The sequence below is a fragment of the Plecotus auritus genome, assembly GCF_963455305.1.
Source record: "Plecotus auritus genome assembly, chromosome: 3".
NCBI lineage: Eukaryota > Metazoa > Chordata > Mammalia > Chiroptera > Vespertilionidae > Plecotus > Plecotus auritus.
Window position 1 is genome coordinate 41,745,117 of NC_137772.1, and position 12,396 is coordinate 41,757,512.

At 36.5% G+C, this 12,396-nt stretch overlaps 1 protein-coding gene across 2 annotated transcripts in view; it reads right to left on the bottom strand.

The window, feature by feature from the left end:
• The window catches only part of PCCA (propionyl-CoA carboxylase subunit alpha), a 402,018-nt gene that overhangs the window by 167,562 nt on the left and 222,060 nt on the right, over positions 1-12,396 (bottom strand). The window lies entirely within an intron of this gene.

Here is a 12,396-nt window from a genome sequence, read left to right on the forward strand (position 1 = left end):
CAACTGTGCACGAATCTGTGCACTACGCTTCTAGTATTAATATAAAATTTCAGAAAATGTAAAACAGCTTACAGTGACAGAAAGCAGATCATGTGGCTACACTGGGGCAGGATTGAAGAGAAGATGGATTGCAAAGTCCCTAAAAAAGCTTTTGTATATTTTGGATATTAAACCTTTGTCAGAGCTACTATTTGCAAATATCATCTCCCATCTGATGGGCTGCCTCTCTGTTTTGTTGTCAGTTTCTTTTGCTGTGCAGAAGCTTTTTAGTTTGATCTAATCCCATTCATATATTTTTGCCTTTATTTCCTTTGCCTTTGGGGTCAAGTTCATTAAATGTTCTCTATGACCAAGGTCCATAAGTTTGGTATCTATATTTTCTTACATGTAACTTATTGTTTCAGATCTTACATTTAGGTGTTTGATCCATTTTGAATTGATTTTTGTACATGAGGACAAACTGTAATCTAGTTTCATTCCTTTGCATGTGGCTTTCCAATTTTTCCAGCACCATTTATTGAAGAGACTACCTTTACTCCATTGTGTTTCTGGCTCCTTTGTCAAAAATTATCTGTCCATATACATGTGGCCTTATAACTGGACTCTTCATTCTGTTCTATTTATCTATGTGTCTATTTCTCTGCCAATACCATGCTGTTTTGATTATTGTAGCTATGTAGTATAGTTTGAAGTCAGGCAGCGTGATACCTCCAGCTTCGTTCTTTTTTCTCAGGATTGATTTGAATCTACACCTCTCCCAAGAAGATATATGAACAGTAAATAGATATATGAAAAGATGTTCAATCTCACTAGCAATTAGGGAAATGCACATCAAAACTACAGTGAGAGACCATCTCATATCCGTGAGTGGCCATACAAGATAAACAATAACAAGTGTTGGAGAAGTTGTGGGAAAAAGGGAACCCTCATTCACTGCTGGTGGGAATGTAGACTGGTACAACCACTATGGAAAGCAATTTGGCGATTCCTCAAAAAATTAAGAATAGAGTACCATATGACCCAGCAATCCTTCTCCTGGGTATATACCTGAAAAACTCCAAGTCATGTATTTGCAAAGATACATGCACCCCTATGTTCATTGCAGCATTACTCACAGTAACCAAGACATGGAAACAACCAAAGTATCCAGCGGTAGAGGACTGGATTAAAATAATGTGGTACATATGCACAATGGAATACTACTCAGCCATAAGGAAGGATGAAATATTACCATTTGCAACAACATAGATGTACCTTGAGAATATTATGCTAAGTGAAATAAGTCAGTCAGGAAAAGCTAAGAACCACAATATGATTTCACTCATATGTGGGGTATAAAACTAAAACCCATGAACACAACAGTGTGATGGTTGCTAGAGGGAAGGGGGTAGGGGGAGCAAGAGGTCCTAATATATGGTGATAGGAGAAGATTTGACTTTGGGTGGTGGGCACACGGTGCAATATGCAGATCTTGTAACACAGAAACTCATACCTGAAACCTATATGATCATGTCGACCAATGTCACCCCAATAAATTTAATGTTAAAAAGCTATAATAAAAAAGCGTAATATGCTCATTAGACTGGACGTCCTTCTGGACGACACTGGGGCTGCTAGGGAAGCCCGGGTCCCGGGTGCCAGAGGGAAGCCAGTGCCGGCAGCTGGGGGAAGGAAGGCCTACTCTTGCACAAATTTTGTGCATCAGGCCTCTAGTAAATAAATAAAATAAAATCAGCTTGTTGAGTTATGCAAGAAAAAAGTAAAGTAACTCCTAGGGGCATTTAAAAAACAAAAGAAAACTTCTGGAGATGAAAGAAATGTTCACTATCTTAATCGTGGTGATGATTTCATGGGTATATACATGAGAAGTTTATTATATATCAAGGGAAGAAGAGAAGGAGAATAAAGGAGGAGGAGGAAGAGGAGAAAAGCTTCTGATCTAGTAGGAAAAACTGATTTAATAGGAAAAACTAAGCCTAATACACAATGTCTACTACAAAGTAAAGTTCAAATATAAACTGCCACAAGAGGGGCATGAATGATATCGGGAGAGTTTTATGATATAGAAAAACTTTATGAAAGGAGTACTTGATCTTGGTCATGTAGATTACAAAGATATTAAGTAGGAATGAAAGGTACTGAAAAGAGGCATTTCAAATCTAGGGAAAACAGGCTTCCATAAGAGGAGCAGGGCAACTGAAACATAATAAAGCTGAAGTTGAAGCAAAACTGAGATTTGTTCATTCCTTCCAGCTTCTATATAGTTCTAACCTGTACCATTATGCTGTGAAACAAACCTAGAAAGACTGAATCTTATCTTGCTATTCAAGTCTTCTTGAGCCCTCACTTTTACAATGATCATGTAAGCAAAGAATCTCCCAAGTTCAAGTACCAAGTCTACCTCTGGGTAAGCTATGTAAGCTCTCAAAGTTTCAGTTTCCTCATTTGTAAAATGGTGATAATAATTGAAACTATTTTGTATGATTGTCATGTGCTACAAATAGGATAATGCTGAATGCAATGTCTGCCACTCAAGAAGGTATATTATCTTTGTGCTCATTATTATCCTTTGATATGAGAATTATGAGAATGTAGAGCAGAAGGTAATATATAATTAATAAACATCAGACAGAAATATTGCATCCTAAGCCCCAGCAGTGATCTACTTACCTAATTTCCAATTTCATACTCTGTAAGAATGAAGCTCCACAAATCTAAATTGGTACCTATTTCTATCTTGAGGACATAGCGATCCTAAAATGAAGGGCCTCAACAAACTATGCCCTGCAGGTCAAATCGCCTACCACCTATTTTTGTAAATAAAATTTTATCGGAACACAGCAGTGTTTACATATAGTTGTTTTCATGCTACAACAATGGAGTCGAGTAGTTGCAACACAGACCATGTAATCCACAAAGTCTAAATATTTCATCTCTGGCTTTCTACCAAAAAAGTTTGCCAATATCTGCTATTAGGTTTTAACAATGTTGATATTCTGAGCAAATTAATCTACATCTATCAACATGTACATCTATCAACATTTATTCTACACCTACTACTCATGTCACAATAAGATATCACAGGAAGAAAAATGAGAGCAATTATACAGAACCTGTTTTTAGCGAACTTTCAGTAACTAGTGATAGAATTTTTAAAAATTACAAGGAAAAAGGAGACTTAAAAATAAGAAAACTGTGCCCTGGCCAGGTGGCTCAGTGGGTTGGAGCATCATCCCGTGCACCAAAAGCTTGTGGGTTCGGTCCCCAGTCAGGATGTGTACGGGAGGCAAATGATCAATGTTTTTCCCTCACATCAATGCTCCCCTCCCTTTTCCTTCCTCTCACTCTAAAATCAATAAAACCACTTGGGTGAGGATTTAAAAATAAAAAATGCCCTGGCCAGTGTTCTCAGTGGTTAGCGCAATGAAGGGTCTTGGTCAAGGGTACATACTTGGATTGCAGGTTCGATCCCCAGCCTTGATTGGAGCGTGTGCAGAAGGCAACCAATCAATGTCTCTCTCTCTCACATCAATGTTTCTCTCTCCCTCTCTCCCTTTCTCCCCTCTACTCTACCTAAAAATTAATGGAAAAATATCCTTAGGTGAGTATTAAAAAAAGAAAACTGATCCAGAGAGATAATTATCTAAAGTTAGTATAATATAAATTAAAATAATAATACATTAAAAAATTTTAATATGTAAGTATATTGTGACAAACTGCTGGTTTCTCCTAAAATCTGCTTTTCATGTTTTTGACAGTAATAGTCTTAGCTGAACAAAAGACCACCCAGACACAGACTGAACTTGCCTGTCTACCTTATAGCTAGACATGACAAAGTAATTCCTCCACAAAGGACTGAAAGTTAAAGTGATGTATCCAAATCTGGCCTCACTTCCTTGAAAAAAAGAATTGCTTGCTTGGACTTCCTTTCCTTCTCTCTTCCTGTGAGCTCCTGATATGGCTCGAACTCAGATTTGCCAATGCAGATGAAGTGGAGCAAGCAAGATGGGAAAGTGCATGTGAGTATCGGTGTCTCCTGGAATGACCACAGAACACTAATTGGCCCCATCAGCATAAACTAGATAGAGTGTTACATGAGAAGTAAATAAATTTCTACCCCTTTCATACCACTGTATTTAGGAAACTTTGTTACAGAAGGTTACACCATACCCTAATGTATATGCATTAGGACGAAGGCTGTATCTTTACAATATGACTTCTTACCTCTAAGGCAATCAAAGTCAACAACCTAATACATACTTCTAGGCATTTCTCTATGCATCTCTTTATTATAAACCATACCGACAATCATGTGAAAAGTTCTGAGCATCTCTGTTCTCAGAAGATACTATGTGCATAAAATTTTATAAAATCCAATTTTCAATCTCTTCAAACTCCTTCAAAATACTTAGAGAAAGTCCCACAATTCAAATATTAATATCATTCCTTTAGCTACACAAATACTCCATGGAAGAAGTTATTACATACAGACAATGATTTAATAAATATCTTTATAACACACACCCAGGAGAAATGCAGTTATCCTGACCTTGTTCTGTGGGCCATGACTGAGTCCACATTCAATGACTAATGTTTCTAAGGCCTTTGTAATTATTTATCTATTGGGAAAGTATTGGAAGGTATAAGAAATTTCCAGTGAAACCAATTAACCTAAGAAATCATTGCAAAATGTGACATCTTCCTATATTATAGGTGATATTTAGATAAAGAAAAATGAAGAGCAACTAAAGGCAATATGCTAGGATGCTTAGAAAGACAAAAAGGCAACAAGAATTTAAAAATAAAAGATTCCTTGAAAGAGGTCAGGCTATCAAAGGGAAATAAATCCCTTCGTTGTGTATTTTACAAACAGACAAACTAAAACCCTTTTGATGAAGAAAAGGGTGATAATTTGCCAGAGAGATTTACATGCCTAGGAAATGACAGGAGTTCCAGGAAAAGGAAAGTATTTCTGACTTACACTAATTTTCCTGGCTGGGAAAGAAAATAGAGAAAGATGTAGAAGGCCACGAACAGGGTAATATTAAGGAGGAACTTAAATTATATAAGACTTTTTTCATTGCTGTAAAGCAAATGGATACCACAGATATTTCTAAGTAGAGGCTGAAAGGACCCATGGCCAAAGTGTCTGAGCAAAGTGAAAGAACAGTGTGCCTGAAAAGTCAGAGAGGGGCATTCTGGGTCTGATGGCCATATAAAAGACAAAGATTTCACTTTACCTCGAGAGTGACCAGAATGGTTTAAATAGGGCAGATCTGACTAGTTATACATTCCATGAATCACTCAAGTTGCTGCTGGAAAAGGGATTGGGGAGGGGCAAGAGTAAAGATGGGGGGAAACGATTAACTGACAATTGCAGGAGACAGGTTGAAAAGTGGCAAAGCCTCAGCCCATAGCTGGGACACGGACAAAACAGATGAAGAAAAGTAGCCAGATGTAAGAGACATTCAGGATGCAGACAGAGCTTGGTGACTTAGTGGCTGTCAAGAGTGAGGGAGATGAGTCTGCACAGCACCCAAACTTCTGGCTCTACATGATAGAAGATGTCATTTACAAAAAAGGAACAGGTTGAGAGGAAAAGATTGGGCAAGTTAAATTTGAGATGCCCATGAGATAAGATTGATGATGTCTAAATGATGAGTTCAGAAGAATGGACAGATTAGAATGTACATACAGAAGGATACAGATGCCATGGAGGTGGACATGCATGCAAATGTATTCAAAACAAAGTGAGAAACAGAGAAAAAAAATTATTCATGTATAATTTACAGGAAAAGATGAAAGTTAGATCAAGGTATAGTTTTAATTTTATTTCTAAAAAACGGTGTTCTGCCCTAGCTGGTCCGGCACAGTGGATAGAGCGTCGGCCTACAGACCAAAGGGTCCTGGCTTTGATTTCAGTCAAGGGCATGTACCTTGGCTGCAGACTCCTCCCAGACCAGGCCCTGGTCGGGGCGCATGCAAGAGGCAACCAATCGATGTATTTCTCCAACATTGATGTTTCTCTCCGTTTTTCCCTCTCTCTTCCACTCTCCCTAAAAAATCAATAGAAAAATATCCTCGGGTGAGGATTAACAAACAAAAAAAAGAAAGGTGTTCTCATGTACAGAATTCAGAATGTTTTTATTTATAAGCTTTTTTGCATAAGTAATGAACAACTTAGAAAGGCAATCTAACTCGGGATTTTTATCCTTACGTCATCCAGTTAAATAAAAATAATACTGTTCACTTGACAGACGTCATATTTAATTTTATTGGCTTTCTTGTTACAGCCTACTACTGGTATAAATTTTCTTGCTCTCTGGGTGCCCAATGCCCATATAGATTACATCAGACTCTGTCTTCAGTAAAAAAAACACAGCTTTCAGAAATAGTTAATGATAATGTGAACAACAATAAGATTATTTTCTGATGTCCAGTGATCAATTTGTGACTGATGACATCCAAAAAATTAAAATGTATGCAATTTTATAGGGTAAATGATATGTTGTATTTTTATTCCAGATTTCAAGTTTAAAAAGTGCTTATTTTAGAAAACATAGCTCAAAAGAATTAAAAGCAAATATTAATTTACATTTTGGATATCAAAGAACAGAGCCACTCAAGCACACTAAGTGAACCATGGACTTTTAAAAAATCTTTCTACTAGAATAGTCAATACAGCATGAAAATATATTCTTTTCTTTTGATAAATGATGTTTCAGGAATACAATTAATATGCAAAAACATTTTCTCTTTAATATTCTCTGAATAAAATATTACATATAACTGACCTAGCTGGTTAGCTAAGTTAGAGTGTAGTCCAAATACACCAAGAGTGTGGGTTTGATCCCTGGTCAGGGCACATACCAGAATCAACCAATGAATGCATAAATAAGTGGAACAACAAATCAATGTTCCTCTCTCTGTGTCTCTCTCTGTCTCTCTCTCCCTCCCTCCCTCCTTCCCACATGCTGCCCCTTCCTCTCTAAAATCAATCAATAAATTTTTTAATATTACATCTTAACATACAAAATCAAACCATTATGTGTTTTTCTTTCCTAATAACTAGAAGGAAAGACACTGGCTAACGTCAGACGACCAAAATCTAGATGGCTTAACTGCTCCCAAAACTACTATATATCAATTAATTCTAAAACCAAATGGGAATAAAAAATTATTTTATACCTAAAAGCTCAAAGGATCAGGTAAGTGGAAAAAAATCATTGAACTGTTCAAAGATATCCCACATATTTGAAAGTTACCATTTTATACTTAGTTTACTTTCTTTCCATGTCCCAGGAAGGACAATCCCGTTTAAAGTGATCCTTGTTCAAACAATAAGCAGACAGTAGAGGTACTCTCTGAGACTTAGTCTATAATTTTAACAATATTATTAATCACATACTCATAAAAATTGTGACTCTGAGTTTTGGACTGGGAATTGAGGATGACCTCTGCCAAAGTTCATGAGGTCCCATCTGTATGGGAAATCATGACCAGCCACAGAGGAGGACCCCCAGGAGCAGCCTTCTCCTGACTACCTGCTGCTTCCAAAACACTGGCCAGACATTAGCTCCACACACTGCCAGGATCAAACAGAGGCCAAAGCCACTGCTTATTGCATGGGGACACAGAAGTTAACTTTCACTCATTTATTTTTGCTGTAAAGATTCTTTATTTTAACAAAAACTCACAATCAACTTGGGGCGGGGGGGAACATAATTAAACAACTAAACAGTTATCAAACTAGACAGTAAATTTCCCTTCCTTTTCTGTCCTTCATAACATATTTTTAAACCCCTCTATCCTTCAGAATTAGTCAGATGAATGATATATAATTACAAATTGCAAATGCATCTGTTTTTATTCCTTATATGTTAACTTTGGAGAGAGGAGGGTGTATGTTCCTCTTCACCTATTCTTAAAACTTTTTATTTTGAATAATTTCAAAATTATAGAACCTTCACAAAAATAGGATATAAAGAATTAGTATACATCCTTTCCCCAGATTCTCCAAATGTTAACATCTTATCACATTTATTTGTTTGTCCTTTTTCCTCCCTCCCTCTCTTTCTCTACAGACATATTTTTTGGTGTTTTGTTTTTTGTTTTTGTTTTATTCTGAAACATTTAGGGCAAGTTGCAGACAATCTGCATTTAACCTCTAAATACTTTAGTGTATATTTCCTAAAACCAAAGTAAATCTCTTATGTAATCACAGTACAATGACCAAATCTGAAAATTAACATTGATAACAGCATCATTACCTAACCTAAAGGCCTTATTCAAATTCCATCAATTGTCCCATTTATGACCTTTACTACAAAAGAAAAAACAATTTTTTCTGGTCCAGGAACTAATCCAGGATGACACATTGCATTTAGTTGTCATGTGTCCTTAGTTTCCTTTGATCTAGATAAGTTGATCCACTTTTGTGTTCCTTGACCTTGACACTTTTGAAGAGTACAAGCCATTTATTTTGTACTCTGTCTTTCAATGTGGTTTGTCTGATGTTTTCTCCTGATTATACTCACGTTATACATTTTTGAAAAGAATGTCACAGAAATGATGTGCTCTTTTCAGTGTATCATATCAAGAGGCACATGATGTTGATCTGTCTCATCACCAATGATGTTAATTTTGATCTTCTGAGTAAGTTGCTAGGTTTTTCCATTTTTAAATGTACTATTTTCCTATTATACTTACTAATTTTCACCCATTAACTTTAGCATCCATCACTAATGATTTTTACCTAAACTATTTGGTGTTTGCCAAGTGGTTTTGTTCTACACTTATTAGTTAAAATTCTACTGTAAGTGAAGAACTGTGCCTTCTCCCTCAATTATCGTTCTCATCTATTTATATCTATAAGAACTCCTAGACTCTTATTTTATTCCATGGATTTTAATAAATTGCTAGCATTATTTATCTTCTTGCTGAAGTTTCCCCTGATTGGTCAGTGGGAGCCTCTTAAAGCTGGCTCCGGTATCTTTGCCATATCATTTTTGCACACTTAATTACTTCCTTATACAAGATATTTTAGGTTCATCTTATACTCTTCCTGAAATCAGCCATGTTATCAATGAGCACTGATTCCATTCATGGGAGAATGGTATTTAGAAAACAAGATCTAGACGCCTGGTGTGCTCAATCAAGGGCAATTTGTGTCCCAGGGCATAATATAACAATGACTGGAAATGTCAGTTGTCATAACTGAGGAGATGCTACTGCCATTTAGTGAGTAGCGGCCAAGGATGTTGATAAATATCCTCTGATGCACAGGATAGGCCCCCACAACAAAGAACTGTCTACCCCAAGATGTCAATAGTGCTAACATGGAGAAACCCTGAGCTAGAGAATATATTTATATATGGGCATACACACATGCATGTTCACAAACACACATATACAATAACATATATTTTTATACTTATTTTTCAATCTATGGAAAAAACTAACAATTCTATTTCATTTCAACACCGTAAGGTTAATTCTTCCCTTATCCATTTCCACATCTGTAACTCCTTTCTCTGACAGTGAGAAACTTGGCTCTTCTTAGCCAAAAAGTTTTTATTTCTTCAATCCCAGAATAGACATAAACTGGTTTTCAGAACTCTAACCCATGAACTAGGAAAAACAAACCTCCTAACTAGAACTTAATATTTATTTATACATATTTTATCTTTAGCTTATAAATCAAAATACTGTTAAAAGTTCTTTAGGTTAGCTGTTTTCTCTCTCCTTCAGCATGAGTATATGATTCATAGACTCCTGTCCATTTGCTTCTCTTTGTATTCCACTTGAGTTTTTTCCCTAAAACATTAATAATTTTACTTATTTTGAATATTACTATAGATCTAAAAGTCAGAATTATACAAAAATGTATAATCAAGGAAGTCTCTCCCTTCAAGCTATGTATTTTGTTTCACTCCTCCTAATCATTTCCAGCAGATCCCAATCATTTCCAGCAGATCCTTCCTCCATCTCCTGCAGGTACACCATCTTATTAGTTCTGGTCTTGTATGTATGTGTTTCCACAAATGAGCGGATGTATTTATTTCCCTAGTCATCCACCGATACCTATTCTCCCTTCCTTCCCCTAATAAAAGAAATGCTACTTTTTAGCTTAATATATGGCCACTTGATATCAACTACATTTCTCACCTTTCTAGCAGCTATGTATGACCTTATGATTCAGCACCAATAGGAGGGGAGCCTTCCTATTGGTTATGTTCTGAATTAAAAAAAAAAAAAAAAGTGCACATAACCTCCACTGCCCTGCCACCTTCCTGCTGAGGCCTGATGATGGGCACAAACACAGCCACTTTGGACCCCAAAATGAAAACCATTTGCTGTGAATATAAGAATCACCTTAACAGCCCCTGACAACATCCTTCCTAGATTATTACACGGGAAAGAAATTAAACTGTATCTTTCTTAAGTCACTGTTTTTTATTCTCTTTGCTAAAGTTGTTTTAACAATAACCTAATTTTGAAGATCCTCAGGTGGAAAGAAAATAGCACATCCTAGGAAATGAAAACAATAGTGAAGCAGGAAAAGGGAGGGCATGAGAGAAAGTAATATAAATGAAACTGTGGCATCCACGTGAAAGGCAACAGGAAGACACTAAACGGGTTTTAGTAGGGAAGTGACAATTGGGTTTACACTTTAAAAAGTTTATTCGGTCCATACTGGAGAATGGATTGGTGCAGGTAAAGAGCAAATATAGAGACCCCATTCAGGAAGCTATGCGCCAGTCCATGATATAGATAGTGGTAGCATAGGGCAGCAGGGCCAATGAAAAAGGAAAGAGAATTAGGAGTTCTTTTTGATAAAGTGTACAGCCCCCACCTTCTTAGCCTAAGCCAGTGGTCGGCAAACTCATTAGTCAACAGAGCCAAATATCAACAGTACAACGATTGAAATTTCTTTTGAGAGCCAAACTTTTTAAACTTAAAGTTCTTCTAATGCCACTTCTTCAAAATAGACTCGCCCAGGCTGTGGTATTTTGTGGAAGAGCCACACTCAAGGGGCCAAAGAGCCGCAGTGGCTCGCAAGCCGCCGTTTGCCAACCACGGGCCTAAGCATTCATCTTCCACGAGGTGTTTCTGGCACACTGCATCTGGAAAACCTGTTTCCTCAAGGATTAGAAGAGGTAGTACTCTGATATGTATACAACCACATCTTTATGCTCATTCAAACACAACTAAACATATTTTAGGATGGGAAGATGGTTTAACTAATATGAGATTGCACTAACATTACTCTTCAAATTGCTTTTTTACTTTAACAGCACATATGGACATGCCTTCAAGTCATAGTTACCTAGTATTTCATAGTGAAGGTGCACAGTAAGTTACTCAATCCTTCATCCATTTAGTCAACACTGTGGTGAGTCAGAATTTAGGCTACTACAAACAATGCTGTTGTAAATGTCCCTATAAACATCATCTCACAATTCAGCCTTTTAACTCTCTGGAAAGATTCCCAAAAACTGAACAAGTACGTCAAAGGGTATGTACTTTATTTTAACATCTAACGCCAGGTTGTTTTTCCACAAGATAATAACAAGTCACACTCCAAAGATGCCTGCGTGTGCCATCCTTTTACTTCACCTACACAGTAAGTTACCAGTCCATTAAAAAATGCTGCTACTCTAGGGTGTTGTTTGAAGGAATCATCTAGTGAGGTACTCTCACCTATGAGCCCTAATGCAGTACTCACATTACTTTCAAAGGACCAAAAGGGGGTGGTGAGAAAAGAAAGATACCCTGCCCACCTTTGAATTCCCACTCTACTTTTCACTCCACTATTAAGACATCTACCAATTTATATTATATTCATCTTTCTGTATTTTTCAAACCAAGTTTATTAGAAATTCCTTGAAATAGGCATAGTTATCACTCAGTCTTTCATTAATTCATTAAACAAATATGAATTAATCAGCTATCATGTGTCAGACACTGCTAAGCACTTGTACCGTAATATACAAGTAAACAAGATAAACACCATCACTGCCCTCATGTACCTAATATTCTTATGGGATAATCCAACATTTAGCAATTAATTATACAATTGATTCTTCAATTAGTTATGATAAATGCTTTGGAGAAGCAACAGGACAAAGTGCAATGAAAGCTTATAATGCTGCACACAGTACTGAGAAGGACCTAAAAGGGGCTTTCAATATTGTTTATATATGGTCTTTCCTACATGATCCAGTCATAATTCTAAGTGAACTTATATTTCACACTTTAAATTTGATATTAAAGTCCATTATCCCGAAGCTGATGATAATTGATGTTGAGCTAAAGTAAAATGATCTTTTGATTACAAATGGAAAGTTGCTAATAACATTTAAAATGCAATTTACTCCTTAAGGGGAATAAGTG